This window comes from Caretta caretta, chromosome 19 (genome assembly GCF_965140235.1).
Source record: "Caretta caretta isolate rCarCar2 chromosome 19, rCarCar1.hap1, whole genome shotgun sequence".
Lineage (NCBI taxonomy): Eukaryota > Metazoa > Chordata > Testudines > Cheloniidae > Caretta > Caretta caretta.
In genome coordinates, this window is record NC_134224.1 from 16,559,394 (window position 1) to 16,586,210 (window position 26,817).

A 26,817-nucleotide genomic window follows, 5' to 3' on the forward strand; every position below is an offset into this window, starting at 1 on the left:
ACATTCTCACCACAGCCATTTTCGTATCACTCCCAAAGAAAAAGGACCCAAAAAAGTTAGATTTATTTAGGAGAAGAATTTATTCCACCACGAGTCTGCAGATGCCTATTGACAACCATCACGCACGTCTTCTAAATATATCAGCTGGGATTCGGTGGGGAAATTTGTGGACGAGCTTCCATAGGATGCAAAGGATGAGTTCAAAGTCCTGGTGTCTGAATGGCACTTTGTAGCCAGATCTTCCCTTCAGGCTGCGTTGGATTCCACAGACTGCAGCTAGACTGATGTCTACAGCTGTCACCATGAGGAGATCCTCTTGGCTTCAGAACTCTGGCACAGTTGTGGAGGTCGAACAGACCACTGTGGACTTGCCTTTCAAAGGCTGTAATTTGTTTTCACAATAAAACAGGTGAAGGCTTACATAGACTCAGACTCTGATGTGTCCCTTTGATCATTAGGGGTTCATACCCCAGCTCCATGAAAGAAGCAGGCTCCTACAGGCTGCAGGAACAGTCACAGCAACATTTTTACCAGCTTAGAAGGAGTCATAAATCTCCAAGAAGGAGACCTACCCTGTCTGCCTCTTATGGCTCTGCTAAGCAACAGCCTTCAGGCTCGAAGGAGCCCATTTAACTGCCCTTTTGAGAGCAGAGTACCAGCCACACATCTATTTTCCCTTTTCCCTCCCTTGGAAACAAGTTGTGCCATTTTCTTGGTGTTGGGAGTTGATCACCTCAGATAAGTCCTCCTAAGCATAATGAGACTGGGTTACACAATCCAGTTCCGGTCTATCCCTTACCCCCGCACCCCTTCCATTCACTTGTGCACACTCTATCTTGCTGTGGAGTTTGGTTTGCTCTACATGCCAGTCTTGCAGCTGGGATAGTGGGGTTTGGAACAGTCTGTATTTCATGGTGGTTTAAAATGCACTCAGTTGATCGGGAAGTGGCAGGCAGTAGCTTGTATAGTTGGGGTAACTGGTACAGTTGCCTGAAAATGTTGAGAACCCTTCTGACCTCTGGTCATGAACGTGTGGCTTACATCCCATTCCTGGAATGTTCAGACATGAAAGCATGGTACATGCTGTCACCTTCCTTCCCAGAGGCAGAGACTGTTGCCCACACAGTGCTCTGAGCACAAGCTGGGAGGAATCTGACCTCTCTTTGAAGAAATGTTGAAGATTCCAGTCACCTGCGTAAGTAATGGAAATCTAGTGCTCTTCATATGTACCTGGAGCCCTCCGTTCAGTTCCCTTGTGCATGCTGGTTCCTCTTGTCTCCCTGCACATGCTGTCTAGCTCTCTGGTTCCCTTCTGCACCTTTTAAAACCACTTTGCATAATATAGAATGAGATGCTATCTCTATGCAGTTGCAACAAGAACATTCCTTTTATGAATTTATTAGGCTCCTGGGAGGCAACTGGGTTTGGTTGCACAGGTGTCAGTGAGGTGCCAGACCCACTAGTGGTGCTGGCAGTTACAAATGAACAACTTTTTACTTGTGAAATGAACAGGTTTGATTTGCAGTCAGCCAGAAAATAGAACTATGGAGCCTCACATGTCTTTTAGTTCGTCACTTTTCAAAGTAAAATGCACATTTATTGTAAGGGTCAAAATCTTCACCTTAATTAGCATGAAAAAAACAAACAAACCCCAAACTCAGCTTGCTGAATCCTGGTACCTGCCTAGAAAAATGCAAGCAGCATGAAGTCAGGTGCAGCAGATGACTACACAGGCTGCAGTGTAGACAGAGTTGTGGTAGGAAGAGCAGCAAGAAAGCTGGTAACTCTAAGAGTTTAAAAGTGAGCATTTTCCTAAAGTCAGGCATACTTTTAATGTGTTTTTCACTGTATACATCTGAGAGTCAGTCTGTTTTTTAACTCACCGCCCAAACTCCTTGTCATTGTATCCCTTCCGTTATGAACAGTTGTATATACATGAAATGTTTAGTATTTACAACACAACCTTGCTTCCAATAGAAGGGGAGTCAGCCTATCTAATCTGTCTGTCAAATCCAGGGGTTCTCAAACATTTCCACGGTGTGTGCCACATTTTGATAGAGATTATCACATGGACATGGGTGCTGGAACTCGGGGTGTGGGAGGGGCTGCTGCATCCCCTGGCTTGAAGTGGTTTCCATTATATACAGGATTTACAGTTTGGTTAAATGGCTCTCAGCCCTCCCACTATATAAATTGTTCTAGCATCCCTGCACATGGACAATCACACTCCATTCAGGACAGCACAGCACCCCTTTGGCAACTACAGTAACGGCTTACAGGAAAGAGTAATATTAGAGAAGTGTTTACAGTACCACCAGCCTTAAACACTCAGAAATCATGAGGCAGGCCTCAAAAAAAATCGCAAGATTGGTTTAAATATTGGTAGAATTTTGAAAAAGGATAAATTTGGAGTGCTTTTCCTTTGTATTCTGATTTCTGAGCCCATAGGATGCACTTGGGTCACGCTTTCAAGCTTTTCCCACAACCATAAAGGCTAGACTTCTTTTTTTTTTTTTTTTAAGGTGAGCCAAGATTTTCATGTATTCACGTCATTTCAGCAGCCAGAGCTTTCAGGAAAACACCAAATGTCATCATGAGACATGTGGTAGAATCATGAGAGTTGGCAGCACTGTGGTTATATGTTTTTAGCCATCTTCAGTGTGGTATATGCCTTGCCTTTTTTGGGAACAAGGACCCACATTGTCTCCTTTTGCTCTTAATTTCAGCTCTGTCTCCCTGGTCCCCTGGAGCTTGTCTCCTTGTGGAAAAACAAACAAACAAATCTTGCAGGAAAAGGCCACAACACCTCAACATTAAAACAAACAGTAGCCAAAATAACCAAGTGTATTCACTGTAGAGTAGGAAGGCTTGGGCAGGAAGGCTCTCTGAGTGGGACTAAGTTCCCCCACAGATTGGCTCAGAACAGACTCTTGAAGGATACATCAGACAGAACAGGTGAGCTGAGAAGCACGGCTGGAAAACTCCCCATGATTAAGTTGAAGATTTTAAACAATAAGTACTTAAAGCTAGGCTCCAAACACCACATTTAGGTTCCTTATTAAGTGATCTGAGTACTGTACCCCCAAAAACTCCTATTGAAGTTGCTTGTGATTAACACTTTTGCAAATTAGGTCACTTCTTTAGGGGCCTGAACATGGACTGAATAGGCTAAAAGAAGCCCCACAATACTGCCCTGAGGTAGTTATTGTTTTTCCTGCTTTACAGATGGGGCAAATGATGCACAGAAAGCAAAGTGTCTTGCCCCGTCACTGCTGTTCTAACCATTAGCCCACACTTGGCTTCCAGGAGCTGTCTAGGTGATGAAATCGCCTTTTTGTGGCTTCTTGCTGAAGTCTGGAAGGGGAAGAAATGCATGAACCAGTGTACTGGTTGGGGGACTGGAGAGTGTTTTTGTTTAATAGCTTGATTATCTCACTTTCTTCTCTCTCACCACATTAGTTTCAGTGACTGCAGTGACACACAGTGGTGATGAGTGTTTGCTGTGCCAAAGGGAGACAGAGGGCACTGAACTTTGTTGGAAATGGTGTCTGCCGAGTTCCCTAAGAGAAGCACTTTCACTGTCCTCCGGGCTGACAAGAACACTGACGTTCACGGCTGTTCTTAAGATGGCCTTGGTTTCTATTCTCTATCCTTATGTCCCAGTGCAAGGGAAAGTACAGTTCATTAATGTTTGGAACCATTATGTGTCCAGTAATGTTCTGCCCAAGATGTCATTAATTTACTACTTTGTTTTAACATGGTCCATTCAGAACTGTGGGCTTCGTAAGCTGATTTGTATTGTAAATACTGTATTTAAATCCTCTTTATTTTTGATGACAGGGATTTTTTTTTATCCCTGTGCAAGCAGTGATGAAATAAAACGAAAGCTGTTTACTCTAACATATCTCTATTGCTCCTTTTTCATTTGTACTTTAAAGAACCTGATGGGAAACTTTGAAAAATGTCCTGCAAGGTACAATTCTGCGGATGTCATAGGATTGTTCCCCCTTCCTTCCTTGTTTATTTGTATAAGGCACATTTGCATGCAAAGAGGATAACTGTGTCCTTAAGAGTTCATCTGCCTCTGATTTTCCATCATTCTGTCTCCCAAGTGTATATCTCACTTGATGGGAGGCAGAACGGTCTAGTGGAGGCAGAAGTCCAGGCTTTCTTCCTAGCTCAGGTGCATGCATGCTGTTTGACACAGGCAAGCCACTTAATGACCCTGGCTCTCAGTTTTCCCATGTGTAAAATGATTATGATAATGTTTACACACCTCATGTGAAACGGCCTACATAAGTTAAGTGCAAAGTATTATTAACAGGCCACTGTTAATGATATCCGATTTTCAACTAGTTCCTAATGCCACGATCAGAGGATGGTATCTTAGATCTGAGAAAATTGTGGGGGAAAACATCAAATTTCAGTGTTACTGTATTTGTTGGTTTGTTTAATCTGAACTTTCAGCACTCACACTTCGTAAACACAAAAATGACTATGAATATCACCACTTTTGGGGGGAAATATGGGGAGCCATATAATTCTGTAAAGCTCTCAAATACCATGGTCATGAGTGCAGCATAAATGCCTAGACCCAGACTCACTTACTAAAAGTGAATTTTAAACTTGGGTATTTGCCCCAAACAATTTTTGAATTGTATATCTGATTGTAAAATTCAACAGTTTTTGCTATGGTGGTTAGTTTAGGTAAACTGTCTAGTTAAGAACCTGGAAAAATATTACAGGTCAGGCATTATCTGCAGAAGAAATTAAATAATTTCAGAGAATGGATTAATTAGAACACGTTCTGATGTGTTTGTGAGTTAAAGTGATTTTAATTAAACATATAAATTATTAATTGTTAACTATTTGCCCAGCTCTGTTATGACTTCAGGTCGGGGGGACGAGGAACTGCAAAGATTCCCATTTCCACACAGAAAAGCCCTGCCGATAATAAAGGAGGGGGCTGGAGGACAAGCTCTGCAGTGTGTTGGCGGTGGAAGCAGAAGTGTCTCCAAAGCAGCCTGCGCTTCGAAATGCTCTGACCCTTGCGCAGCTCTTGAAATGGAAGGGGAAGGTCTCTGGCCTCGCCTCCTAACCCCCTGGAAGAACGGCGAGCCACAGTGCCGCTCCTCCTCTTGCGGCAGCCGCTTGCTTCCGAGGAGAGCCTGGGAGCCAGGGAACCCCCCGCCTCTCCTTTGGCTGGAGGCTCCCTCCCTTCGGGTTCGTTTTCAAGGGCTCGTGCGATGGAAGGTGCCGCCGCCGCCGCCGCCGCGTCCCCCCGGGGCCAGCGGGTCCCGCTCCCCGGCCGGGCAGCAAAGGAGCGAGCCCAGCCTCTGGCCGCGGCGAGCCTGCGCTCTGCGGAGCCAGCCCTGTTGACATTTCCGGCTGCAAGTGCCCAGCCAATTGGCGAGAGCAGGCAGCGCGCCGGAGCAACGACACATGAAATATGATAATTTTCTGCTGAAGAGCCGTGGAAGGGGGAGGGAGGAAGAGAAAGTTGGAAGGGGGGGGGGGGAGTACCGCTTGATTGCAATGGTTTGTCCGACAGGCTTTGCAGATCCAGGACTATACCGTTAACAGAAGCGTGGTGGGTGCTAAATGAGAGCGCCCCGGGGAGAGGCGTTTCTTCCCCAGCCGCCGAGGATGCTGCTCCTACTGCCCCTCAGGTGGGCTGGATGATGCATGTCAGCAGGGGAGAAGCGTGTAGCGGCTGGATGAATGCACGGGGCATGTGTGTCTGCAATGGATGGCAGCGATTGTTTCCCTAGAAGTACGCGGGGCGCATCAGCTCCGTTCACACGCTGAGATCCGGGGGCTGGGTTGGTTCTGGGGGTTTCTTTTTTGCTAAAAAGAACCAGGAAATGTGCTCCGGAGAGGTTTAGCTGGCGCTTCGTCTTCTTCCTTTGAAAACGAGGTATGGAAGCGAACCAGGGATGGGATGGTCCGAGCCAGTAAAATTGTGTATTAGTGGAGGGTTGGGTCTGTTCATTTATTGTTTTGTTTTGGTCAGAGTATTTTGGAAGAATGCTGTATTTCATGCCCGAAACGGCCCATTTAAAACTTTGAGCCCTCGTCCTTAGTTGTGATGGTAAGTACTTGACAGGGGCTGTTCTCTGCCTATACTTAACCCTGTCATAGCAAGTGGGGAGAGTAGCTGCTTCAGTAACTATTTGGTCCAAAGATTCAATAGCAGTAAAAATAATATCAGTAATGAGAGGCTGTATATTGAGAATTCAGTGTGTCTTGTAACTGACCGCTGTTTAGTTTTGTTGTGACTATTCAGCAGCTGAATGGCAAGTTTATCAGTTTATTTTTATTACCCAAGGCAAAAATTACATTCTTAAAGTCTGTGATGATAATAACAACATTTATTCAGAAAGATCATTAGCCCAAACAATGGCTGTTCTCTCTTCTTGGGTTGTGTGGACAGGGTTTTTTGAGCACTGAGTGACAGCTCTCCTGAAGTGATAATTGGTGTACTGTATCTTTAAAAGGTTAAAACCCTTTTCAAAAAGGCCTAGACTCATAGTGGGAAAAGACAAGAGAGGCTTTGGCTGGCTGTGGATCCAGAAAACAGCTGCTGATTAGATTCTGCATCTTCAGGCTGAATTTATTACAGATTTTTCAGCAGCAGGGATTCTAGGAGGACGCTTCCGTTTGGGTTTCTTGACCATGGTTTATTTTTATTCAGAGGAATAACAGAGAAAGGATTTGTTCCGGCTGGAGCATGCTCACAACCTGCAGGATCTCCCATTATTAAACTGCCTAGTTTGGGGCTTTAATATACATGTTTTATCATTGCCATTGTTATTATTTGGCACAGTCAATCTACTAATCTTATTTTTATTTTAAAAGGAAGCTGATCTCATAATGAGCTTTTCCCTTCCTTGCTTGAAACAGGTGCTAATGAAAGAACGCAAATAGCATTGGTTGATCAGAACACTTCATAAAGAAGGGCACAATCACCAAGCCAAACAAGTACAGAATCTGCCTGCCGTCAGACAGCGAAGGTAGGCACTGGGGTTTTGCATTCTGCGTGTGTCTGCGTATGCGTGTGGGGTGGTGTAGTGTTTTTGACTATTGCTGCAGTTGGAGAACAGCACAGCGAGATTCCATTTTGCCTGCGCTTTCCTTACGAAAGGTGTCAGGTTGCTGTTGAGACAGCCGGTTGGGCTGTGCTGCTGTGTGCTGTGTCTGTGTGTGTGAGTCTGTGTGTTCCCTGGGTGGGCTGAGCTCACTGCTCTGCATGGCGTGATGGGTGAGAGCTGTGAGCCTGAAGTAACCTTAGCTGTGTCAATCAGCATACATCGAGAGTGTAACCCTATCTGTGCCACGCTGAGACATCCACACTGCTGTTTGCTCTTTTTTAATTAGCTTTGGCTGTCGCCTGAATTCATCGTCGATTGACAGCAACTTCATTTTCTCCCAGTGTAGCCATATTTTGCTCGTGGAACAGAGGAGGCCAATGTGGGTAGAAGTAAAATGCCTTGTTGGCCGGCTAAGAATAAGATTGACATACTGCTGTTTGGGGCATTTACCCCTAGCAGAGGTCCTGACCATTGCATTCAGGAAAAATGAGCATGTTGCTCTCTGGGAAGCCTCATCCTGCTAGAACCAGCGTTGTGCCACCTCTCACGGCTATGTTAAGTTGGTATGAAAAGGCCCCGTTCTGTTGTCATGTCTGGTATTCGTACTCTGTCTCTGGTGAATACTCAGAGCTACTCATTGATGTGCCATCTGATGTAAAAAAAGGGAGATTGACCCATCCCTCGTTTTCACAGGCAAATCCCTGACCATAATTGAATTTGAATGTCCTCTCTCCTACACAAAGCCTGGTCACCGGCAGTTCTCCTTATACCCTGCCAGATAATATTTGGATACAGTCAGTGTTAGGATTTTCTTATCTTCATAGGTTTGCCCTTTTCTATGAGCCTTCTTAGATTTTGGCGGGCTATTCTGACATTGTTCTGCAGATGCTGTACAGCAACCTCATGCAGTACCTGGCTGCGTGTCTGGTTCATGCACTCAGTTTTCGGCTGTGTTTCACAGAACTGCAAGACTGGAATTGCAGCAGCGACTGCAGAGGGCTCTTTTGGGGCCAGATTCTGCCCTCATCTTATGTATGATCTCCTGTTGACTTCAGTGCCATGAACCTCTGAGGGCAAAAGTTAGCTCTTAGCCTGGGAATCTGGGGCTAGAACTTGATGTCTTTAGGGAGTTTTGTGAACAGTCGGGATTTTGTTCTGTGTGATAGAGAATAGCTGCCTATTGTAGAAATGGCCATTCATTTTGAACCAGGTATTCAGGAAATGGTCTGCAAGAAGTTTGCCATTGATTAATTGTAAAAGCCAAGAGCGTTCAGCGCATGACACATGGTGTTTCATAGGAACACCCTAGTGAGTCCCCTAAAAACAATTGTTGTGGATATATCTCCCCCAACTAATTACTTTAATTAGGAATTCATAGACATGGGTGAATAATGTGCATGCAGTATGATTAAAACAAATTGTTGGCTCAGTGACTGTGTTGATCTGAGACTATTCCTACAAGCCCAGTTTCTTCCTCTGAGTCATTTACCACGTGTCTGAACTGTCATTAAGTACTCTTCCGCCAGTCCTTTACCTGTGCAGCTGCTGACTCTTTGGCTAGTCGGCCCCTGGAGATTCCGAGGATTGCTTCTGCAATGTGTGTGTGCACCTCTCTCTCCCTCTCCCGTCCCTCCCCTTCCTGTCCTTTCCTGAAATGGCAACTCTATCCTAATGTGAACTTGTCACCATCCAAGTCCATACTGCGTGGAGAAAATGTAACCTGTACTTTAACAACTCTGGCATACCCCCATAGCAGACCAATACACCTCAGATCACTTAGTTATGGGGCATTGTTTCTGCAGAGATAAGAGTCTGTCTCTGGTTTTACTCTAGGAGCACGACCGTCAGTGAACCGAAGCTGTAGCGCTGCTATTTAATAGATTCTTTTCAAGATTTTGTTTCCACTTAAGGGGGCAGGAATCCTCTTGGCTGGAAGCAAACGAAGTGGGTTTATTTATTTATTTTGTTGTAGCCAGCTTGTTTGCACAGCTTGTCATGTGAAGCGCTACCATGTGAGAGACCCTGTTCATTTCCAGTCTTTGGGCTTCAGTAAATTCAGACTAGCAGGGGTTGGCAGGATGGTTGAGATACAGTATTTGGATGAGAAACCTCCAAAGAAAACTCTAGGAGCTGCAGGAAAGTGGTCTTGGTGACTCACTAGGAGCTGCTCTTCCTACTGAGTCACTTTAGAACCATTGTTCCATCATGGTGTCAGGGGGTGATGTGCTGCTGACAGGATATTAACATCAAGGGCCTCATCTCTCTGTGGTCATTAAAGATTCCATGGCTTTTTTTTTCAAGAATAGGGAAACCTGAGTGTTCTGGCCAAATTCCAGTTGGGGTAACTTCATTGTCCCTCCCAAAATTCCCCCTGTAGTTTCATTTGGATGTAATTAACTTTACTTCCTGTTGTGAATGGTTATGTGGGATTGCTGCGTGCTTCTAAATAGCTATCGTATTCCACCCCAGAGGTGTCTGCATTCAAATGGTATATGCAGTAACTCTTGTACAATACTGTATATAGTTTCTAAAGTACTTCAGGATTTTGTGGGAATTTATGGCCCTCCATAAATGAGATTATTGTTATTCTCCAACTCCTGGGGATGGAAAGGGGAAGATAGGAGTAGAGTTTATCATTCTGAACACCTTTAGAAGCTGGGTCACAGAGTAGCACCACAATCTCATAGGAGACTACTGGTCCTTTTGGTTGTCGTGTTTGTAAAACAGCTATTAATGTAGATGTGTACACCCACACACTGAGAGATAAGTGTATAGAATAGTGGTTTACAAGATGTTGAAAATTCTGAAATGTGACTTGGACCAGCCTGATAGTCTAAACTGATGCCTTGGAAAGCAGAGACCGTTCTGGGCAGATGGTCATTACTGGGTGTGGAAATCAAGGCCTTTGAAAAGAGATACCTGAGACCCCTTGAATGCCTCTGAATACACCACACTGGGCTAATGTGGTGTATGGTAATTTTTGTACTTAGCCGTAGTTAAGACCAGTGGTTCTCAAATATCCTGATACCTTTTTTGATTTTTGGAAAGAAGTATGGTTGTCCTGTTAAAAAAAATTTATGTAAATGTAAGAAATTTTCTAAGTAAAATCCAGACACTTTGTGGATGTGGCAAACATGGTGAATCCAGTTTGAAAAGCTCTGGTTTAGAGAGTGCTTTGCCTTCTCCTCATCCTGTATTTAATTTGCTTAGTTCAGGATTTGCACCTAGATTTCAGTTGGTTCAGTGATTACTATGAGTCTTAGCTCTCTTCATTCATGATGTGAAGCTGGTGAGGAATGGAACAGGGTGTGACGAAGTGAGAATTTTCTTAATGTTTTGTCTGAGTACTCTGTGTGGGCCTCAGTTTCCCCTGTGTGTTGGTGGTGTGACAAGGGTGTGTGATTTTGCAGAGACCCCTAGAGGGCAGGTGTGACTGCTGTCTAGCTCCCTGGGCCCAGACAATGGCCAAACATTCTGCATCCTGGCACGTGATGCTGGAACCCCTCCTCTGCAAGAGCCAGCCAGAGGAGTTGGAGAACTGTGAGAGAGTTGGAGGCCAGGTGACCGGTTTGTCCAAGAAACAGACAAAGGACAGAGGAGTGGCAACTGGGCGTGACTGAGGGGGGGCAGCTGGAAGCTGGTCAGTCTCTTGGTTTGGGGCTCAGGGGGGGGACACATCCCAGGGCTCTGGGTCTCCCCAAGATGGACTTTGCTGTAACTTCCTGCTTTCTGAGCTAACGAGATCTGTTCTACATTGTGTTCCAGACAACGAATAAACCCGTCTGTTCTACAGTGCTGACTAAGAGTCATTGCTGACTAGAAGTTGGGGTGCGTGGCCCCTTTGGGGGCACATAAGACTTCGCCAGGTGTCCTGTTCAGGTGGACTTACTGTGGGGAGCTCACGGCATGAAACAGGGTGCTGAATGCTCCGAGGTCAGACCCAGGAGGTGCTGAAACCAAGGATGCTTGCCCTAGTGAGAGTGTGCCCTCAGGGGTGTCACACTACAAGAGGGTCCTGTCTGAACTTCATTCAGAGCAGTTCCAGAGCACTGAGTCTGTTCTTCCGTGACACAGGGTCAGGACAATAGTAATACAACACTGACCCAAAACTGTCATTTGTAAATGAACCAGCTGGGAGCAAGTCACTTTCCTCTGTATAGTGGAAATGAAAACAAGTCTATGCTGATTTGAGGCTAAAAACATCTGGCTGGCTCAACACAACAACTAAGCACCTACAGGTGGTATGACTGAGAAGCATGTGTGTCACCCATTAGCATGGATGTCCCAAGGACTGGGCAGGGACTCTCTTATTCTTCAGTGTTTGCCTAGCACAATGGGGCCCTGGTCTGTGACTGTGGCTCCTAGGTGCTACGGTAATACAAATAATTAGAAAGGAATCTTAAGCCCTAATGTATTCCTTTCTTTGGTGGCCTAGTCAGTGTTGCCTCTAGTTTGTTGGTAGCAAAGTGAGATTCAGACAAAGGTCAATGTGCTGCTTAACCATGTTTAAAGATTACTAATCGTACTCCCATGGAGATGTCAGAATTGATAGGCCCCAACATCTTCACCTGAATTTTTGAAAGACTCAAAATATCTGTGCTGAGGGTAGAGAGGTACCAACTGCTTAACCCATGTATTGGCTCCCCTTTGGGCTCATTGTGTAACTGCTGTGGGAGGAAGAGGTGATATGGATTTTTGTTAACATTTAGGACTCTCTCTTCTTACTCTGTGGAAAACGAGGAAGATGGGGAAATGACTTGGCCAAGATCTCAGTACGAGTTGCTGGCAGAGTTGAGAACAGAAATGAGGAGTTCCAACTGCTGTAGACTCCAGGCTTTCTATTTATTTACTTCATGACTGAGCATTCACCGGTCACTAGCAGCCATCAAAAAATACTTGGAGGAATGTGTTATTTTATAAATAATCCTTATGGTTACATACATAAGAGAAAACCTGGCTCATGACTGAATCATTCTGTTGTTCACGTCTTAAGTAATTTATATTACTGAGAGCTGGAATAATGTTCACCAATCAGATTGCCTAACTCTTGGGCTCCCAAATATTTTCATGGCATGGACCAATATTTAGTAGATAGATTGTCTCTTGGATACTTCCACTCCCATTTATGATCTCATAACATCTGTGTGGAAACTATGGCAACTGCTTATATGGAAGAGAGGTATTTCGGAAGTGGTTAATGTATCTGTTAAAGATGTTTAGCAAGTGGAAACAAAAAGGAAGAGCAAGCACCCCATGATCCACCAGGAAGGACTCCCTGATGTACTGGTGCTTCACAGACCACAGGTTGGGGACCACCAGTCTAAGCAAATGCGTGATTCTTGATTTCACAGTGATGTCCATGAAAAATAATAGTCATCCCTAAATTAATCAAACGTGCTCCACCCATAATAACATAGATATAATCTCAGACAAAAGCCTTCCACATTTATTTATGTTAACAAACAAAAAATGTCTTTACCTTCTTAACAGGTTACAAGTTACCGGTAGAGTTGAAACATACGCTATGTATGCCAAGGAATGTTACTGTTAAAAGAATCCTCTTTTATAGGTCTGGAAATAGTTTAGGGAAGGTTGATAAATAGTCAAATGTCCTCACAGTTCAGACAATCTCTTAAAAAATTATCATGTATAAAATATCACAGTGAGTGTTCCAGAGACAACATTAACTCTGCAAACACATCCCTTCACTGCCTCAACCAATAGATCCAAAACCCTCCTACCTCTCCCACCCTGGCTCACACACCTGTGCAATATGGGTTACAAATCCCTGCCTATCCACAGGCCATTTTCCAAGTCACTTACTCATTATGGTCACACTTCAGGGTTTCAGTCAGCCACCTGCAGGGGTCAGGAAGGGATTCCCCCCCACACACCCCTCCAGCAGTGTGTTCTAGGTTTTTTGTTTCCATCCTGCTTCCTCTCATGTATCAGGGCTGTCCATGGCGGGAGATGGGGCGTTGGTTGAGGTGGGCAAGGGCTCTAAGGTAGCACTGAGTATTCTATCTCTTTTGGCTGGTTGGTTCTTGCTCACATGCTCAGAGTCTAACTTGTCTCCATTTGATTGGTTGAGAAGGAATTTCCCCCCAGGTCAGGTTAGCAGGGACCTTGGGCTCTTTTTTTGTTTTGTTTTGTATTTTTGGCCTTCCTCTGCAATGTCATGTGACAGGATTATCTGGGTATATCTCCCTTAATCATTTCCCTGTCATTGCAGGGGCCTCAGGCCTGTTGCACCTCAGTCCCTCCTCTTCTCTGCCTGTGACACATAATGGTCTAGTCTCCTGTCAGCTGTGATACTTTGATCTCATTTGGGTTGTTGGGTTCAGTGTGCAGGTGCTGAGTGGTGTTGGTGGCCTGTGATATACAGGAGGTCAGACTAGACGGTCTGCTGGTGCCTTCTGGCCTTAGTGAGTCAATAGACACCAATTCCTCACTTCTCAGTCTGTATACAGATTCGCCCCCTTCCTGACTTCTCACAATGGTAAAAAGGCCACATGTATCTCACTGTAGGGGGAACATTAGTAACCACTATGGTTCAGGTTGCAGGTGTGTTTCCATTCTATTCCCCTATATTCATTTGCTTGTAACTTCCTGAAATTTTCAGTCTGTCTTTTTCCAGTCTTGGTGTACACCTGAAAGTGAATGTTATGGGAAAGTTTGTGCAAAAATGGTTCAGGTTGCTATTCAGTGGCTCCATAATCAGGTGAATTTTAATGGCCTGCAACCCAAAAACAGCTTAAACAGTTTTCTTACTGTATTTTTTAAAAAAAAAATGTTGATTTCAGTCTGCCAAGCATCTGTTGCTAGAGATGAATAAACAATATGATTGCTAATTCAAATCACATTCCTACAGAGCAGGGACAGCTCCAAAAGGCATGGACCACTACCACCTTAATTGTAATTAATCACAGTTTTAGTCAAATATATTATAATCTGTTACAACGTAATTTCTTTATATTACTTATGGGAATAATGAGCCTGATACCTGGCCAGATGGTGTCAGGTGAAGGGAGGAAGTGCTTTGTGCTCAAGGCAAATTTGGAGGAAGGCCATTAGAGTGGCTTCGTATTCTGATGTCTCTGATGGAGGTATGTCCTAATCCCACCAAGAGACAGAGTGGAGGTTTTATATGAGAAATTTAACAGTTGGATCAATGAGGCTGTCTCATTGGACAGATTGGAGAGTCATAAACTTCGGAATAGCTTTGACAGTGATGAAAAGGATGTGTTAATCTATGAAAGCAGACTGCTTCCTGGAGATCGCACATTGCCTACAGGGTGCATAGATATATGGCCAGCAGAGTTGGGAGTCCCAGGTTTGTGGAAGATGTGTCAAGAATGAATTAAAAGTGTAGCCCTGTCACTATATGAGGGCAAACCTGCACAACTATGTAATATGGTTATTGGGTTTTATTTTTCCACGATGAGTCCAATGCGAAACCTATCAACACCCCTGAATTCTGGGGATGGTTAGATTCGGATCTTGATGTTTGTGGCACAGGCCCAACTGTCTTTTTGTTAGGTACCCAAAATCGTAAGGACTGAGTTTTCCAAAGCACCTAAGTGACTTCGGAGCTGAAGTCCCATTGAAAGTCATCTGTGCTCTCCAAACCCATTAACTACTAGTCACAGTTTTGGAAGGACTATTACGTTAGCTGGACTGGAATTACACATGTTTTCCAGTAGATTCATTGCATTACATGTAATAATACATAGAATAACGTCTTCTTTCAGTGATTACCACAATTTATCATCCCTGGAGAAAATACTGAGATACACTCTGCAGATGCTGGTATTCTGATTATTTCAACAGCCCCCGGGGCTTACAGACAAGGAAAACACATTGCCCCAGCCCTGGGGAGCTTACACTCCTACATAGGAATATGATTATTGTATTACTGTTATTATCGTTTGGAAAACAAAAATGTAGTCTGAAAAGGTGGAAGGATTATGGTATTGTGCTTACCAGTCTGGGACAGATCTAGATTCAATTCCTGGCTGCCACTGACAATCTGATTGACCTTGGGAAGTTACTTAATCTCTGCATCAGTTTTCTGTAAATAAAAGGGGATAATAATACATTTTTTGTCCCACCCCTCGTCTGTCTTGTGCAGTTAGATTGTTAGCTTTAGAGGGCAGGAATTGTCTGTCACTATATATGTTTGCAGTGTCTAGCACAGTAAGGCCCTGGTTTTGATTGGAGCATCTCGGCGCTACATAATACAAATACTAGATGATAATAATGGAAGGTATGTGTCGTTTAGAAAATTATACAGAGGCAATTAGCTTTCACTTATTGGACTTTCAGTCTGTAGGGAAGAAAAATGTTTGGAACCGTCTGGTAGCTGGAGGGAAGTGCACTTTTGAACTTTATCATACAGCTGATGGCTTTGGCTCACAGACTTTTGCACCAGTTCCAATATCTGGCATTATTAAATGGTTCAGAAGTGGTAGTGCGTTTAGTTGTAAGGGTGTGTGTGTTGTTTTTAACCAGTACATGAAGTATGTGGAGTTGTAAGAACTTGTGTATGCCTGATTGTTTAAGTGACCATTCCAGTGGAGGTGTCGCTGGCTGATTTGAGTCACCATTTATTTCACCCCTCATTCACAGAATTTGCATTTCTGTGTTCTGATTTGTAACAGCCCATGGCAACTGGCACTGGTCAACGTTCCTTCAGGTTGACCAATATTGCAAATGCAAATACATTATGAATGACGACATAACTCAGAAGTGTGCTAGAAAACAAACTTTTAGTGGGAACACTAGGAAAATAACTAAATCCCCAAAGTACCTAATTTAGTTGGAATGGTTTGCAAGTTTATTAACATAAGGGTGAAGCATGTCATGACAAAGCTGCAGAAAAGCTCAGTGATCTGTGCATTTTGAATTTTCATTGCTATGTTATGTAACAGAAAAGCTGCATGAAAAAACAGCAGTAACTGCACACAAGACTCATGCTGCCGGAGATCTGCAGGTGGAACTTCCATTATCGGAGGGAAAGTTTCTAGTGGTCAGGTCAGAACTTTTGGGTTCTATTCACAGCCCTGTGACTGACTTGCTTTGTAACTAAACACTAGACGCTTCACATGTCTGTGTCTCAGAGTATAATGGTACCTATCTAACAGAGGTTTTGCAAGTCTTAAGTAATTATTGTTTGGAAAATACATTTTGATCGACAAGTGCAAAGCAATGCATCAGTGGAAAGTATTATTACTTGATATTGATAGGAATTCCATACATTTTTTCGGGGTGCCACACATTCTTATGAATGTGAATGATTGCCACAGCAGTTTTTCTCTCTCCTGCCCCTTAATGAAGAAAACATAATGGATGGATCTTTGGATGGAGTGTAAGTCTTTCCTTGGATAGGTGTATACAATAGGTATCTATAGGTACCCCTACTTCTAATACTCACTCCACAGCCATTTATATGGATGTGTGTTCCTTCATGATCATTTGTGGTTTGCTCAGCATTTGCCATTGTGAATGCTGTTCATGTACATGAGCTGTTGCTAATGAAGCATACTCCTGATTTACAGAAATGGGGTGAGGGGAAAAAGTTGGTTATCAAAAAGCCTCTTTCACTTTCCAGGACTGAATACTCTCGTCCTCAATCTGGTACCAGACAATAACATAATACAAATTCAAACAAAGTAAGTCTGTGTTAATGCAGTGTTAAGTTTGCACAGTTAAGCAATGCAAAAGTTTAGCATGTAACCTTAATTCTTCCCCTTGTGTATCTGTTATTTCTCATTTAACATACAATATGGTGTTTTCTACAGCCTTTGGTACATATGTAGCTAAGGGCCTGTCTTCCAGGGGTGGGAACAGGAGTGCACACCAAAGTGCTGCAATGTAACTCCCCCATGTGGACACTGCAGATACAAACTTAAAGGTTCCTAGTTTACACTGTTGTAATCCTGTTTGAAGAGGATTACATTAGTGCAAACTGGGAACCTTTACATTTGCACCCACAGCATGCACATGCACTTTGGTGTGCACTGCTATTCACTCCCCCAAAGGGGGCAGTGTAGACATGCCCTAAAATAAGCCATGATCATGTAAACAGCCTTTAATTACATGATCATGGCTTATAGGGGGATGGGGAATAGTCTGGATTTATGTTTGTGTAAAAGTGAGCAGAGCATGGCTCTGTATTTTAGTGCATATATGCAAATAGATGAAATAAGACTGGATGTTCAAATGTAACTATAAACCCCAGAGCTAGAAGGCTTAGAAGGGTGGAACACTCTGCTCCCTCTATAGGGGAAAAGGGGGAAAACCAGCTTGCACCAGCCTCTTTTCCATGAATTACAATGTTGCTTACCCGTAGTTCTGCATCCGATGAAGTGGGTTCTAGCCCACGAAAGCTTATGCCCAGATAAATCTGTTAGTCTTTAAGGTGCCACCGGACTCCTTGTTGTTTTTATAGTTCTACATAGTGTGTTTTGTTGGGATTTGTCTGTTCTGACTGTATAAATGATAACTGTTACTGTAACCGTACCCACAAGAGGGCATAAGAATTGTAGGAGGTGTGGCCTGGAGTAGATGTCACCCTTACTTTCAGGTAGTGGTCTCTGGTTTGGGAATGAGGTTCAGGTTCATAAAGAAGAGGGGTAGAGGGCTCTGTTGTAGAGACCAGGGGCTGGGGAGTGGGGATTCTTACCAAAGGTTATGTTTTGCTCTGGATTCCCTACCCGGAGATTCTGAACCATGTATGGAGTGAGACAGAATGGGATTAGACTAGATTGGACCAGGCTAGGCTAAGCACTACTGTGGTAGTAGATCAGAGTTAGCTTTGCAGCAGAGCCAGACTGGAATGATGGTGGTGCACAGCTGACTTCCCAGCCCAACCCAAGTTAAGAACACATATTTTTCTTGCAGTGAACATATACACACAATCCCCATCCACTTAAACCCCACTCAGGTATAATTAAGGTGACCCAACAGGTTCTATTTTGATTTCTCAGATCTAGAAGTAGCAGAATGGCTCTGGGTGGGGGGCCCAAGCTTAATTTTATTTATTTTAGAAAAGGACCCCACGACAGATTGAGCCCAGCCCTTGTCGCTGCCATTGGCACCTAGTTAGAAGGGCTGCAAAGCTGTCACATTTATTTTGTTTGCTCAACTATGCAGCCACAGTTTGGCATTAACATAGTTTTTACATTTAATTTCCCAGGTTCTTTAAAACCCATGGATAGCGAGAGAGACCAATCATGAAAGGCCAACTGATGCCAGTTGAAGTCATTAGCAAGCTGAGTATTTGTAGACTTAGCATGTCCCACTTGACCAAAGGTTGACTTTATCTTTTAGTATTGCAAGCAAAATACACTTTTATATACCTGTACACTCATATACACTTGCAAGTGCACAATTAAAAAAATATCCTTAAGGTGGCAGGAGCATCCCCAGACTCCCTGCAATTTCCCCGATTTGCTTTTTTGGGGAATGTTCCTAGCAGTTTAAACCTTTCTAAAGCCTTAAAGCTGCATAAGCAGCTTAAACCAATCTTAAGTCTTAGATCATTTTAAACAGGTTGTGCCAATATAAGGACTTAAGACAATCTAAATACCTTAAACAGATCTAAAGCTTTAGTATGAGGATTTGGTCAGTCTCAGCTTTGGTTGACTGGTGCATGATAAGTCTACTGGTGTGTGGCTTCCCAGTGACCTGATCAACACTAGTTGGCCTTTTCCATCTGATGCCTGTTAGAAGAGACCCCATTTCCATAATTCTGGTTTTCTAAAGTTGGATATTTAATCACTCAGGAATAAGGAAATATAAAAATTAAGGATGAACACACAACCTTAACTCTGCCTCCTGTTATGCCTTTGTGTTCTGATAGTCTCTAATTACTGCATGTGATCACAGTTATTGTAGACACCTATGTGCATGTGATGCAGTAGTACAATGAATGAGAGTACATTTTGGATAGGATTTGAAAGGATCCAAAGGGAGTTAAGTGCCAATTAAATTGTCAGTGCCTCACCCCTTATATGCCTTTGAAAATCCCATCCATATTATTTAAACCATGTAATTAAACACTCTTTCATATGGTCGTACATTTCATATGTTGGTACAAGGAAGAATGATTTCATGCTATGTGGCTAACATTAATGTTTACATTTTCTTAATTTTGAGTGCTATCTCTGCAGCCTTATCATTGTGCTAACATAGGGCCTAATTATCCTCTCATTCCTTCCAGTGACAACTGGAAATAACCCACTGGTTATTGTGACACTTTTGTCTTTTCCCCCCAGTTGAAAACCATGAAGTGGCAACAGCCCCTGCACCTTTTCCACCGAAGGTCGCTGGATATGCCAGCCCTAAAACTACAGTACCAGTAAAAGCAACAGTCAGGGAAATTTTCCATTCTTACCTTCTTACCTACAGGGGCCAATGCCACTTCTCCCATGTCCAGCCCTCAGATGCTGGGTTGCAGTTTGCACACCCGAGTAGATGTACGCAATCTGAGCTTTGGTCTCCAGGGCAGGGAATCAGCAGTTAAGCTATTTTAGCCATAGCACAGCAGCTCATGAGTCCCAGGCTCCCAGATTTTATTCACTTAATAAATTAACGCAGTGTATTTATTAACCAGAAAATAGCATCCGAGTATTTGTGTGAAGGGAACTGTTTTTGTTTCAATATGCTAAAGCCTGAATTCTTTTGCAGTTGTAGATAGTATCAAAAATACGTAAAACATAATAGAAAGCCTAAATGCTGTTTTAATAGCTGGCAAATCATCTGCTGGGAGAACAGAAGCCCCTGAACTCAGGTCTTGGCAGATATGTTGAGGGGGAAGTGATTTTCATTGACAGTATTTTGCATTAAAATGTAGGCATTTGTCTTTTCACAATTTGCCTATATTTCTGTTAATGAATGTGACTGATTTTTTTTGAATAAAAAGCTTGTCTGTTTAGAAACAAACAGTCTACACAGAAGGAATGCCATGAGTGTCCAGAAGCACTCTGGGATTGCACAGTGCTATAGATTCAGTCATAGGTGGAGTTCTTGGACTATAGGCTATAGATGCAGGCATCTAGTTCATAGTAAAAAAATTACCCCTCCTCCTTAGAATGTCTGGTCCAAGGAGGTCAGTAGTAACTTCTCTAGCAGTGTAAAGACATTGCAGCTGGGTAAATCCCGGAGCCAGGGCAGAGAACCGCATCACCATTTTAAAACCGGTTATTTCCATTTTGACTGGAAAAATAAAAACTATCTATAAAGTGTTAGACCAGGATGTATCACTGCTTATGATACTCTTCAATAAGCATTGTAAGGCAGTGGATCTTTGCTGCTACTGACTATATGGCCTTGTCTGCACAAGCGAAAAGTGCATACCTAATCACTGTTTGGACCTCCTAGCATGCCTGTTGCTCACCATGCATCCCCATATGAAATCATTACCAGCAGTCCAGAGCCATCCTACCACCATCTGGATTGAGGCTGGGCATTGAGCTAGGCTAGCCACTGTGTCCGTCGACACTGCTGCAGTGGTCCAGCAGCTGCCCTGGCGCAGTTGGTCCTCCCCGTGGAATCCCAGAATGATCCTGCTCTCTCTATAGTGACAGCTTGGAGCCCTGGCTCTCTTACCTATCCAGCTGGCAGCATGCAGGCCTAAGAGCTGTCTGGGCACTGCCAGGCCTCCAACGCCTTGTTCAAGGGAAGAATGAAGCAGCCAAAGCAGTGCCTGGCTGGTCTCAGCTTTGCCCCCCTAAAGTGACCCCTCCTTCACTGCGCAACTCCCCTGTCAACAAATGTCACAAACATAGAATGAGAACACAAACATCCTGAAACCATCCTCAGTAAAATCTAATCCTCGTCTGGGATTTCCGTAGCCACACAAAGTACACTCTGGTTAGTTGATAGGCAGGTGGACACACACATACACATAGACACATGCATATACTTCACTAGGGGTCACCATAGGTGTCCAGTTTCTGCCTCAGCAGCATCTCCCACATGCCTGAGCTCTGAAAAAGAGCCTGCAGAACATGTACATTATTTATGAAATATGCAGTAAAGCTGCCCCCGGTCCTTCATGTCCCCTGGTAAAGCAGTGGTGCTCAAGCACTCACTTATCATCCCATGCCTCCGCTGAGGACTGATACATACTGGGGGCCCAGTAAGGGGAGAGGGAAAATGGGAGCCGAGACTAGTTTAGCTGCATGAGAGGGCCCTGTGCAGTAGACGATGGTATCTCTCTTTTCTTCAGTTATGTGAAGTTGGTGCATAGGCCAGTTGCTAAAAGGGATAAGTGAAGCATTGGTAGCAACAGAGGTACTGTAAGGGCTTGTCTACACTGGCGCTTTACAGGGCTGCAACTTTCTCGCTCAGGGGTGCAGCACCCCCCCGAGCACAGCAAGTTACAGTGCTGTAAAGCGCCCGTGTAGACAGGGCAGCAGTGCTGGGAGCTGTGCTGGTAGCTACGCCCCTCGTGGAGGTGGGTTTTTTAGAGCCGTGACCACGCAAGCCATGTTAAAGCGCTGTTGCGGCAGTGTAGACTAGCTGTAACATTAGTAGATTTGTGTAAGGATTAGCAGAAGAATTCCCAGCTCTCAGCTGTTTGCTAAGACTCTTTAGCCCTGTTTGATCTGAGATTTAGTCAGCAATTTGGCATTTCTTCCACAATACTTAGAAAACGCTAGGTGTTGAGTGTGTCTAGGCACTTATGTATAGATAAGTATGTACTGCATAGATGTAAAGCAAGTGTATAAACCAAAGGGTCATATTCTGGCAGGATGCTCTATTTTGGCACCTGTCGGAAAATCTGTGTACCACAGGGGAACATAAAGGCAGATGGTTTCCATTATCAACTCTGGCTCCTCCACTTGATGTGAAAACTTGGGGATATGTTGCTTTGTGGGCCCTCTGTGACACGAGCTGTAAGGGGGTGTTCTGGAGTGGGTAGCTAGGTGTCCGGGAGCATGGGCCAAACATTTGTGTGCATAAGCCTCTTTACTGAGGCTAGTGACATCTTTGCACCTGTTTCCCTTCCCTCCCTCAGCCATACAGATTACTGTGGCTGAGGGCTTTGCGTAGGGTCGCATCCAGCCAGAACACTAGCTCACATGAAAACTGTCTTCCATCCTTAATGTACTTCTGTTTCAGAGCCATGTGGCCTGTTTCCACACTTTGTGCCGATGGGAGTGGGACTGTGCAGGGTAGGTAGACAGGGTTTTGCTCCAACAAAATTGAGACGCTTCTGAAAAATAGGGGCAGGTGGCAATGCTGGCACCAGCTCCAGATCATGTGAGTATTGCTAGAATCAGCTCTATGACCATCATGTACAAAGTTAAAACATATGCCACAGCATAGACTATGGCTTCTTTTCTATATAAAAGGAAATTTTATAATTTTTTATAATTGGGGTAATTTATGACTGGTACAGACACTTCAGCATATGAAATCATGTCCATTTGTCTTTGCAAAAAAAGGAGACTAAGTGGGGACCTTCTTCAGGTGGTGTTAAATTCTGAAGCAAATAAACAGAACGAAATCATTTCCCTAAGTTACTGGGCCAGAAACGAACACTAGAAAAAATGGCCACAAATTTATGGAAGGGTTGGGCAGGTAAGAGATTGAGAAGAGGTTTCTGTAGGCAGGTTAATGTGTGAAGCAAATGCTAAGGGAATCAATGGGAACAACTAATAACAGTTGTTCTAGAGAACACTGCTCAAGCGTTTGGAAATAAGGACAAAATGTGGGTTGCAGCTGATAGCTCCAGGGAGAGAGTGGGTCGATGTCTCACTCGATTTACATGTTATGTCAGCCCCCCTTCCCCCCCACACAAATATTTAATCTGGACGGGGAAGAGTTAGAGAGTATTAGGATTATGAAGGGTGTAAAGGGAAACTGCTCAATCCCTCCTTTTTAGGCTGTCCCATAATACTGGAACAGAGCAGTCACTCAGAGAAATTAATGGGTGGTCCATTTAGAATCAGTGAAAGAAAATACTTCCCACAGCACAGAACCAATGTGTGGGATTTGCTGCTGCAGGAGGGCAGAATCAAATGCTGTGGCTCCACTTAAAACTGGACCTGATTAATTTTATCTGCAGTAATAAGCCTGGTCCTGATCCCATTGAATTCAGTGGGGTTAAGATTGGGCCCAATATTTATAGTTAAACATGCAACGATGGGCACACTCAAATCTTGTGTTTTGGGGCATAAATTGGTTGCTGCAAAGACCAGGCAGGAATTTTCCCCCGCCGGTTTGTATACAGGAGGGCATTGCTGGCCAGGTGCATTAGACCTTCACCTTCCTCTGAACCTTCAGCTGTTTGCCACTGGTATAGGCAGGATGAGACAAGAAGGAAGATTATACAGAAACAAGGACCAATAAATAACTTTTATTTTTTTAATGTCAGTAATAGTGGGTCCGATCCTTTCCTACTGAGGTCAGTGGAAGTTTTGCCTTTGATTTCAACGGGACCAGTAACATGCTCAGGGTTTGGGCATGGGGAACATAAATGGTTGCATCCTCCTTCTGTGGTTTGCTTCAGTGTTCATCAATTGCACAGTCCAGGCATTACACAATCTGAGCCATTCCAGGGACATTGTATTTTTCACATGAAATGGCTCTGAACACTGCTGCTGTTTGTTGGTTCTGCATTTCACTCATTTGATCCCTGTTACTTTTCTGGACCTTACCATCTCACAAAATGCTTGGAGCTTCCTGGAGAAAGTCTGACTCCTCTTGTTAAGCCTGCTTTGCTCTCCGTGTGGTTGGTCTGTCGCCACAGCAGCAGCAAGCTACACAATGACTTGGGAGATCTCCATTCAAGAGCTGACTTTGATCTGTGCTCTCTGGGCCAGAGAGGATTTACATGAACCATGGGCTCTGGTCTAGGGGAACAACATGACCCACACGCACTGCAGAAAGCCCAGCTGGACGGTTCACTGGTGTTGGCACCAATACTAGGGCAAGTCCTGTTCAGTGGTCCACGGCCTTGGGTTGAGTTCTGCCCTGGTGAAATGGTGCTGGTAACAGAACTCAGTACGTAGAGAGAAATAGGCGAGAGGTAGCACAGGTTGCCAGCAACAATAGCTCCACCAACAGCGTTGGGAAAGACCTCTGTAACTACCCCAGCTGTGTACAGCTGGAGCTGAGCTTTCACAGCAAACAGCGAGAACGGTGACCTGCCCTAGCTGAGATTTTTTCTGTCACTTAGACTGTGTGTGTGTGTGCCATAAGTGCAGCGTCATCTAGTAGTTTCTGGAATGCCTTTAAGCAGCTTCTCTCGAGTGGTCCAGTCAAATGCTGCACAGCTAAGCAGAGCCACCCGCCGCTCCAGACACACGTCTCTAGAACTGGGCGCAGTCACTTGCACTTGTTGCAGCCCCCGCTGTGATTTCCTTCCGAGCGCCAGGGCAAAGCAGTATCGGTGATAACAGTCAGGGTTCCTGTTGGCAGTAGAAAGGTATCTTGGTGCTGTCAATGTGCAGTGCGGAAATCCTAAGGGAAACACCTGACACTCAGCTGCAAATTGGGCAGAGTTCTTTTGTTTTTTAATGGGTTAAAGGAGAGAGAGAACTGCCTTGGATATATTCACCAGTGAAATAGCACATCCAATCTTTTCATGGTTTTTGAGGTGGGGGTGTCTCGTAGAAGTTCCTACCCGCCAAAATTCCCTGTCACTGGATGAAAAGCAGCCATCAGAGTGGAAGATGGAGAACTGGGGCATGGAGAGGTGAAGTGAGCACACGGCGAGTCTGTGGCTGAGCTGGGAATTTAACTTTCATCTCCTGAGTCCCAGTTCAGTTTCTTAACAACACCCCCACCCTGCCTCTTGCTAGATGTGCACAGAGCACACAGGAGCTGGACTAGAACCGAGTGGAAGAGTTCAGACCTTGCAAGACAAATAACCAGGCTTTTGTGCTGTTTGCTGTTACTTTCAGTTCCTATGGTGGATCCTATCTGAACTCTGTGCTCTCACGCAGCAGAGTGCTGCACTGGTGGACTGTACCACTTATTTCACTTGAAATAAAATCGCATTCTCCCTTCATTGGCACTGTCGAAATCATTTGCCCTTCTCCAGCCTCTGTCTTTGAGCGCTTTCCCTAGGAATGTACATACAATCCTTCATTCCATGACTGCACTACGCAGGGCAATATGACGTTATTTGGCCAGTAATACAAGATATAAGGAGCTGCACCCTTTATTTCTCCTCCAATAGGCAAATTGAATGGTGTGCTGCGCTATGTTTCACCTGTCCCTTCGCGTAAATGCATGTAGTATTTTTTATCTTTCATAAATGTTTTGTTATCATATAAGTAAATGAGTAAGTCTGAGTATGAAATGGCCATCTCAGCTGGGTGACTTCCTCCTTTGGGGATCTCCCTCATAAGGGATACTTATGATGATAAAGCTCAACAGTATGATCTCTGCTGTAAAGAAAACGGTTTTGTGTAGCTTGTATTTTCAATGTCCAGTGTGCTTTGTGGAGATGAATTGTAGGTACATTGAGAGGCAGCCCTGTAGCCTTTGATTTGTCTATGAACTGAGCCTAGAATATTCATGCTAAAGCCTCACTATTCTTGTTTATCAGTGGGAGACCCCTTGTGGTTGGTTAGTTCCAGGCAGAAAGCTGAAGCACATATGTATACAGTACTTAAAAGACGCAGTTATTATAAGACATCCTTTCCCTTTTGTTTGTGGAATGTGAATCCTGTGAATAGTTGCTATTAGTGGGTGTTGAGAGAGATGCTGACCTGTAAGTTCAGTGTTGTTTGGATTTTGTGATTGCTGCTTTCATGTTCTGTGGATCAAAAATGGTCTCCAAAGCCTTTTGGTGTTGACGTATTGTCCCTCTGGGGAGCATTTGGCTGGAAGGGGTCAGATGCCTTGTAGTGCTAGACTCAAATAGTTCAATCTATTTAGCTTAACAAAGAGAAGGTTAAGGGGTGACTTGATCACGCTCTATACGTTTCTACAAGGGGAACAAATATTTAATAATGGACTCTTCAATCTAGCAGAGAAAGGTCTAACTCAATCCAGTGACTGGAAGTTGAAGCTAGACAAATTCAGATGGGAAATAAGGCATACATTTTTTAATAGTGAGAGTAGTTAACCATTGGAACAATTTAGCAAGAGTCATGCTGGGTTCTGCATCAATGACAATATCTAAATCAAGAGTGGATGTTTTTTCTAAAAGATCTGCTCTAGGAATTATTTTGAAAAAGTTGTCTGGCCTGGGTTATACAGGAGGACAAACTAGGACGTGAGGCACATTGTTCTCTTCTGGCATTGGTATCTATGATTTCATTAGGTAAGAAGCAGTGCATTATATTCTCTGATGTTTTCAAAGGTTGGGTAGAATTTTACACCTTTCTGAATGGTACGGAAATTATTATTTACTTAATATTTATGTTGCAGTAGCACCTAAAAACCAGTGAGATTGGGGCCCCATTCTTCTAGTCACTATGACAGCCCCTACCCCAAAAAGCTTACAGTCTAAAGGATAGCAGGTGGATGAGACAGGCAGTCTGTGGTGGGAATGACAAGGTAACAAAAATAATAAGATGTGTGCAATTCTTAGCCAATCAGGAGCAGTCTGGTTGGGTCAATTGGAAGCAGGTGTAACTGCTCAGATACTGTGTTGATAAATTATATAGATGGGTATAAAAAATAACCTGAAGTGACTTGTCACATCAGAAAAGGAATGTAGGAAGTGCTCTACCAGATAAGACTAGCTAATCTAGCTCAG

At 43.9% G+C, this 26,817-nt stretch overlaps 1 protein-coding gene across 4 annotated transcripts in view; it reads left to right on the plus strand.

The window, feature by feature from the left end:
* The first annotated feature begins 5,529 nt into the window (after positions 1 to 5,529).
* HIVEP3 (HIVEP zinc finger 3) overlaps positions 5,530 to 26,817 on the plus strand; it is a 414,712-nt gene continuing 393,424 nt past the window's right edge. For 3 of the 4 annotated variants that reach the window (XM_048826161.2, XM_048826159.2, XM_048826162.2), the window contains exons 1-2: positions 5,530 to 5,917; positions 6,904 to 7,013. The gene's annotated coding sequence lies outside the window, so the exon portion shown is untranslated. The remainder of the gene's footprint in view (positions 5,918 to 6,903; positions 7,014 to 26,817) is intronic. The other variant, XM_048826160.2, reaches the window with a different exon arrangement.